This window comes from Coturnix japonica, chromosome Z (genome assembly GCF_054131305.1).
Source record: "Coturnix japonica strain WE chromosome Z, WE-NBRP24, whole genome shotgun sequence".
Taxonomy (NCBI): Eukaryota; Metazoa; Chordata; class Aves; order Galliformes; family Phasianidae; genus Coturnix; species Coturnix japonica.
Genome location: NC_140702.1, coordinates 25,613,499 through 25,621,668, shown reverse-complemented (window position 1 = coordinate 25,621,668; position 8,170 = coordinate 25,613,499).

Below are 8,170 nucleotides of genomic sequence, written 5' to 3'. Positions count from 1 at the left end.
ACAATGTGCATATAAACACACACCCTTGGTGAGTTTTGCTACCCTGTAAAATCTATTGAATTATGTTCATGGCACATTTTGATGAATATTGTTCCATACTATTGGCTGATATCATTTCAGCTTTTATATTGTCTCGGACTTTACTAGTGGATGCCACTGAGATTAATGTTTACAAGGTGGGTTCAGAAAAGATGAGCACATTTTCAGCCTTTTCAGATTAAGCTTTTTACCAGCATGAAATACAGCAATGAATAATTCTTAATAATCTTGAGTATAAAATGCAGATCAATCTGGAGAAACTGCAGCGAAATAAAACTTCAGCTTCCCCTGTTGTTCTATTGGAATTTGTTCACATAAGATATTACTTCTTTTGTCAACTATTTATGCAGCTGAATTTCAAAGTAAACCCAGGAGCTCCGTAAATAAGGTGCAGACTAATCATATTAATATTAAACAGTACTGTTGGTTTTTTGTGTTTTTTTTTTTAATCACAAATCCCTTGATGTACATTACATTCTTTGTCAAAATGATGCCAACAGTGTCACATACATTGCTCACTGGTAGAAGATCTTCGGAAAAGATTACAGATATCCTGACTTGGTATCCAAGACAAGAAGGATCAGACTGACATGGGTCAACACAAAAGAGAAGATAATATGTGTGAATACTGAGAAAGATTGCTGAATTTAACAGTCACCATGGATTAAAAAAAGAAGGCAGTACTGAAAACAACCCATTGCTCTAAAAAACACCTCAGCAGTCAGTAGCAACAAAAATACAGTTAGGCTTTCCAAGTAAAGCAGTTCAGTGTCCAAAGCCCAATTCTATAATATGTCTGCTAGGAGTCAAATTCTCCCATTAGGTTTGCACATATTCTTGAGTCTCAATTCACCAAAATATTAAGCTCCCTATCTCCCATAACAGCATGGCTTTCAGGGTTTCAAACGGCTGCAAACATTGTTCAGTTCAGTGCAGATCACTACATATGAGATGACATTTGCAGAAATGAACTCTGGAAATACAACAGCAAAGATTGGAGAGGAAGAGTAGGATTATAAAATACCCATCTCCTAATCATTTTCTCCCAGCAAGAGGCATGAGGGCTGTAGATTCAAGGGCTAATGTAAGGAGAGCAGAAATACTGAAATTCGTGGCTCACCTCATTTTGGTATCTAAGCAGGTTTAAGAGTTGTTTGTCCCATGTTCCCTGTTCTCTGTCACTTAAACCAGTGCTTTATTCTCCTTAAAAAAGAGTACTGGGTGTGATATATAGCAAAACCTGCACATATTCTTTTTTTTTTTTTTTTTTTCCTTCCCTAGCTCTACAATATCTTTCACATCCTGTAATAGCTTCAGGAACAAATCTATTTGGACACTAAACTATATGGTGTAACACAAGTAATAGCCTGCCCATGCTTCTTTCAATGAAAGATGAAAATTACATTTCTAATCCCTTTCCCATTGGGACCAATTTTAAACTCATCAGGTGTGCATTATATGACATTATACTGCTATTCTAGTTTCGTCCTCTCAGGGAGGCACAGCCTATACTTCAATTTAAACAAATCTCAGACTCATTCTAACTCACAGTTCCTTACAAGGAAACATCAATCAGCTGAATGATTTCTAGTTACAACTCTGTTTAAAACTAGTTATCTCACTCACTCATAGTCTGTGTTATGGAAAGGAAAAGAAGTGGGTAAAAATGTGAGACAATAATCCTTGACCAGATGATGAAAGCCAAAGATTTTTCCAAAAAAGGAGTATAATCTGTCATCTACAGACTCACCTATGCAAATTTGCACTGTTCAGCAAATCAGTAAATGTGGACACAGTAAAGATGAACATTCTAGATGAGGGAAAAGCAATGCTTATCCAGATGCAGAAAAGCTACCTTTACTTGTAGCTCCTCTAGACCAAGAACAAGGCAGATTACCTGCAACCATAGCTCCTATTTCAATTGTCAAACTTCTGTCTAAAATGCATTACAGCGGTTTCAGCAGCTGACAGGCAATCCAAGTGTAGAGGATAAGTGGATAATGGAAATTCCACGAGAGGTTCTTTGCAACAGTTGAGGAAAGCCAAAGGTGAAAAGAAAAGCCAAAGTCCCTTGGGTGAGAATGTGAATATCATTCTTACTACGCTGTAATTAGTGCCAATTCAGAATTGTTTCTGTCATCTTACTGTTCCCCAGCCAGCCTTGGAATACAAGATTCTTTTTTTCCCCCGGAATTACTGGAAAAGTAGTCTCCTTCAGTATCAAGTGAACACATGATTCCCTCAGCAAAAAATAAAAAAAGGTGGCTATGGATTTTCAGTTCCTATCTCATGTCTAAGTGCACAGAAGTTCTGCAGTTTGTCCAGGTTGTCCAGAAAGCTGCAGGATCGCTTTTACATATGGTGGTCTTGCACAAACACTGTCCTTCAAGAGCCAACACTGAGGCCTGTTGGGCTTACTGGGGCAGGTGGCAGAACACAGCACTTCCTAAGCACTAGTTTATGCTGAGTTCTATGACACTTTTGGATGTAGTAATAGCAATGGAGAGATCTGACCTCACATTGCTTCTGGAAGTCATTGCAATTTGTACAATTCATTGTTGTGGGAGTGAGTGAAGATTTATTTACTTGTACTTTTAGACATGAGATCAGAGGTAATTTTTAGAAAAGTCTCACAGCAAAGTATAGATGTAGGACAGAACAGCTCAGCTAGAAAAAGATTGTTTCTAAAATGAATTTCCTTGTTTACTCTGAGTTTTAACCATTGTCACATACAGCTGAGGTGCTGAATAAGCTGGTTTGTGATATGAGCTTGCATTTGTATGTGTATATGCTTATCATGTTTGTGTGCAATTTACATAGGGTTGGGTTTTTTTAAGAGATATATCACAGTTTTCATCACTTTCTGTAAAGTGCTTTCAAGACGCCAGGTAGAATAATTGTATTTCTTGTCTGAAGAATCCAGTAAAGTGTTTTATTTACAATGACAGAAAAATAAGAAGCAAGGGGGATCTATATGGAATATTACTGTATTTTATCACAGCTCTTTCTTGACATCTGACATCTGTGAGTAATTCCTGCTCACCTTCTCTTTGGGACAAAAAACTTCTCCATATTCCAGGCTACACTGTAGCAAAGTCAAATGTCTTCTATATGGAGAAATTAAATTAAAAAAAAAAAAGTAAATTAAAACGGTTACTGGAACTGTTATGCTCTGACGGCAGTAACCGTTCCTTCAAAATAAAGTACAACTGCAGCAAATGGCTTGAGGAGAAAAATGCTGCTTAAGAAAAAGGTCTGTTTTACTAAGAGGGTGGTTCAGTGTAACAGAGACCACCTTAAATGGACTCTGTGAAGAGAAAATAAACCATAGGAAGATTGGCTCACCTTCCTCTAAATTCCAAGCTACCTCACGCCTCTGGGAGCATTTACAACACATTACAGCAAAAGTATACCACAGTTCTGCTTCGAAGTTCAGAGTGTACTGATCCAAAGACAGACTGATATGGCTGCAATACAGAAATGAAACTAACAAAAAAATCCCACACCACCACCTGATCCTCTTGCAGATCTGTGCAAAATTAGCCACATGTCTAAATTCCAGGTGTTATTATTACACTTCCCCCCACATCTTCTGAAGCCTAAACACATCCACTTACACACCTCTTCCTGGCTTTGGTACGTAGAAGCTTTCTCCTCAGTTTAAAAGAAATAAGCAAAGCTTTGCAGAATGCCACATAACTAAAACAGTGGTAGTACTCCATGTGTTTTATGGATTCTTTGGCGTAGGTTCCACATCTTCCTAGTTTTGCATAATCTGCAGGAAAAACAAGAGCAAATAATCATTTAGGACATGTTTTGCTAGGCTATCTTGAGAAAAGGAATGGAATTACTTAACTGTTCAAAGAACTTTCAGAAGAGGTAACACTTTTATAAAGCATTATATCACTGAGCTCTTTTGCCCATTTGAATGGTAACTATTGCAAGTATTTTTTCTTTGGTTACAGACAAATCTTTATGTAATTAGTACATTATGTACTAATGTACAGTACATTAGGGACAAGGTAAAGTTTGTATCTGTTGTAGATTTAAATAGATTACTGTCTTATTTCTGGTCAACATAACAGTTGCACATATGCTCCTTAAAATTAAATAGTAATTTCCCGTATAGCAGGGCTGAGTCACAGGGACATCACTATTCATGGATACAAGCGCTGAAAACGAGATGCTGTTTTCCCACAGCAAGTAGCAGATCATGCTTTTTTCATCACTTCTCTCTCCTTAGTTTCTACCTACACTGCAAGCAAAACTTACATAGGAAACCAAACTATTAAGAAACCCCGCACTATTAAAAGACACAGAGTTAAATCTGCAGAAATGATGCCAAAAGCAACAGCTGTAAAAATATATTATTCTTCATGTTTCTGTGAATATGGATAGTCTAGTAGCTTAAGTGTCCTGCCACTGCTCCTGAATACAGCAGTACTATTCAGAGGGAATTAGCTGTAACTGTACCAGGGTATTCGCATGATGAAAGGAGAACAGATGTTTGAAAGGACTTCTTAATGTTTTGGGAACTGAGAGTTTGTTAGACAAGATCTATAGCAAAGCACATGTGCAAGAACAGCTTCTGGTGTTCTTCCTATAAAAGGCAGCACTGCAACTAGCAGTTGGATACCATGCAACATATAATAGCATCAAAATATAGGAAAGCATAGTTGATGGTGCAATTTTATTTCGAACAGTACTTTTGTAAGGCAGTTTTCCATTTTCAAGGAAGGCCAGTGTTTCATTTTGTTCCTGACAATAATGTTCAATTCTTAGACTTAGCATCCATCATGGAGAATCAGGAAAGAACTGTTTGGATCATAGGATCCAAACACTTAGCATTCCGCTCCCTTCTTGGCTTAGCTTCTAACTCGTACCCATTTGGAGTCTGTAAAGAAAGACCTTTGGAACAATGTCAGCACCAGCTCCTGCAGCTGTTACCTGAGCTCTGTTCCCAGTAAACTTTCCTGTCAACTTCCCAAACATATGGATGGTATAGAAGAGCTTTGATAACTATAAAATAAACAGATTATGGTGCAGAGCCACTGTGGTAAAATGTTTCTGAGTCTCAGTGCCTGACTGCTTGTGATTAACATACTTTGCAACTCTCTAAATCCATCAGCTGTAAGGAGAAAAGTATACACTGAGCAAATAATGAAAGATATATATTGTAGAAAACTTCTAATACATAGTTTAGTGAACAAACTGTTCTATTCCAGACTAAACTGAGATAGAAAGCAACCAGAGGAGGAGGAAGGAAGGAGGGAAGGAGGGAAGGAAGGAAGGAGGGAAGGAAGGAGGGAAGGAAGGAAGGAAGGAAGGAAGGAAGGAAGGAAGGAAGGAAGGAAGGAAGGAAGGAAGGAAGGAAGGAAGGAAGGAAGGAAGGAAGGAAGGAAGGAAGGAAGGAAGGAAGGAAGGAAGGAAGGAAGGGAGGGAGGGAGGGAGGGAGGGAGGGAGGGAGGGAGGGAGGGAGGGAGGGAGGGAGGGAGGGAGGGAGGAAGGAAGGAAGGAAGGAAGGAAGGAAGGAAGGAAGGAAGGAAGGAAGGAAGGAAGGAAGGAAGGAAGGAAGGAAGGAAGGAAGGAAGGAAGGAAGGAAGGAAGGAAGGAAGGAAGGAAGGAAGGAAGGAAGGAAGGAAGGAAGGAAGGAAGGAAGGAAGGGAGAGAGGGAGGGAGGGAGGGAGGGAGGGAGGGAGGGAGGGAGGGAGGGAGGGAGGGAGGGAGGGAGGGAGGAAGGAAAAGTTAGGGTTTATATATGCAGAATACACCCCTGGTGATTCATGTGAAAACATAGAGCTCCTCCTCCATCTGGTCTGTCATAAGTCCATGGGACTGGACGGGCTCCACCTTCAGGTGCTGAGGGAACTGGCAGGGGTGATTGCTGAGCTGCTTTCTGCCATCTACCAGCGCTCCTGGCTATCTGGAGATGTCCCAGAGGATTGGAGACTTGCTGATGTGACTCCCATCTACAAGAAGGGCCATAGGAAGATCCAGGGAACAACAGGCCCGTCAGCTTGACTTTGGTACCAGAGAAAGTTATGGAGCAAATCATCTTGGGTGAGATCACAAGGCATGTGCACGGTGTTCTATGAGTAAGAAGATGACAAAGGACTTAGACAAAAAGGCAACACAAGGGAATTAAAAGGAAAGTAAAAACAAACAGGTCTGAGACTTCACAATGTTGCACGCTGCAGCAGACCAGAAATATGTGCGGATACTGTGAAAATAAACAGTTTGGTAACCTGGCCTCCATGGCTGAACCAAGCCAAAAACATATAAAGAAGCAGCTGCCTCCTCAGAATTCTCCTTACATTTTTATATTATACATAATACATGTTTTCTATATTTTATCTACATCATTGCATGGTATTAAGTCCAAGATGAAGTCAGCACACCAGGAGCAGAATAAATTACCATACCCAATAAATTTTGCCTGCTATCCACACTACCTGCTAATTGAGTGGATTCTGTATCTGACAGAGGGAACTCTGATCAAACTGCAATATTACTTAACAACCCCTGGGTTTAATGACCTATCTCTAGTTTAAAAATATATCTTGAATTTGATATAGTATGGTAAAGTTAAAAATGTCCTGAATACCTAATGCTGGTGTACATTTGTATTTAATACAGCAGCTTTAGGACTTCTGAATATTGATGTTTTCACGATGTATATGCTCACATCCCATAAAGACAAGCATTTTGACAAATGCAGAAGTCAGTGAGTAAGAAACACCTAGATACTATTCACTGGGCTAACAGTCAATCATATGACTGATACCCAAACTGTTTCTAGCTCTCCCTCACCTGTTAGCAAGACTGAAGTGGTGTTCTGTTGTTTCAATGAAGTTTACCCAGCTAAGGAACTGCACACAAACTTTGTTCTGCATTTCATTAAAAATAAAAATAAAAAGTCTGTAAAAATATTTTTTGAAGTACACTTCTCCCCAGCCTTTCAAATGTAGCCTTTTTCCCCTCTTGGAAACAGTGATACTTGTTTTGTTTTCAGCTTCCTGCTTTACAGACCTCTTAGCACATTAACTCTTTGGCCTTTCAGACATGTGTCTGCTGACCTTATGGACTGTTGCCTTTATGAGTTCTAACCATATGTTCAGATCCCACAGCAACTGCAGCTGTGGATTACCACAAAGGCACTGGAGATAAGAAGTGACATCACACACTATTGTTGCTGCCCTCGCTAGCTCAGCAGCGCAAATACCCCTGCAATCTGGCACTCAGTGGATTTCTTCTCCATCTTTTGCTCCTCTTGTGGCAGATGAGACCTGTATAATGGTAACAGAATTATCCAAACAGTTATTTGGTAGCTGTTTTGAGATAAACTGTTTGCTAGATATCTGTGTGGCATGCTGGCAGCTGTAATCTGCACGTGTAATCTTCTTTATGCTGAGACGCAGCGTTTGAGTTAACCATCCAACAGCGCTCCTCTCCTCCCTGGACAAAAGGCAGCGGCATCACTGTGGTGCCATGAAATTACTGTCTATCGGGCCATTCCTACTCCCAGCAGTGACTGCTTTACAGAAAGTCCCACCTGCCTCACAAAGCACATAGCTCTGACCCTTCTTTCTTGACCCACCTGTCAGGGCCCCGAGCTCTCTCCAGAAATGATAAGGAAGGCCTCGCTCTCCGCCTGCCGGGGCCACACTTACAAGATGGCGTCCCCCATCTTCTACATTAAGAATTCCTCCGACCTTCACTCAGCATAAGCTCATCAGGACATCAGTGTGGCCTTTTTTTTCCCCCCTAAGAAAATAGAAAACATGCAGTGGATCATCACAGATAATAAATATCAGCATGATGCTATGAAGTGTAAGTATTTATACAGACTAAGGAAGTGCTCCAGGTCTGCATATGTTCACACATTAAAAGGTCACATTTTCACAATGAAAATCTATACAGAAATGTCTTCATTCAAGAAAAAAAGATAACAAAAAGAAACTAGTACAAATTGTTGCAGAACGGCAGGAGAAAAGCAGACGACCACACCTGTCATAGCCATATGATCAGCTATTGTTGTTTATTCCTTGGCTGCGTGTACATTTATAATACGGATAATTAGCTCATACATATTGCAAAAGTGGAGCTCATCATTGGTTCCCAATTACATACC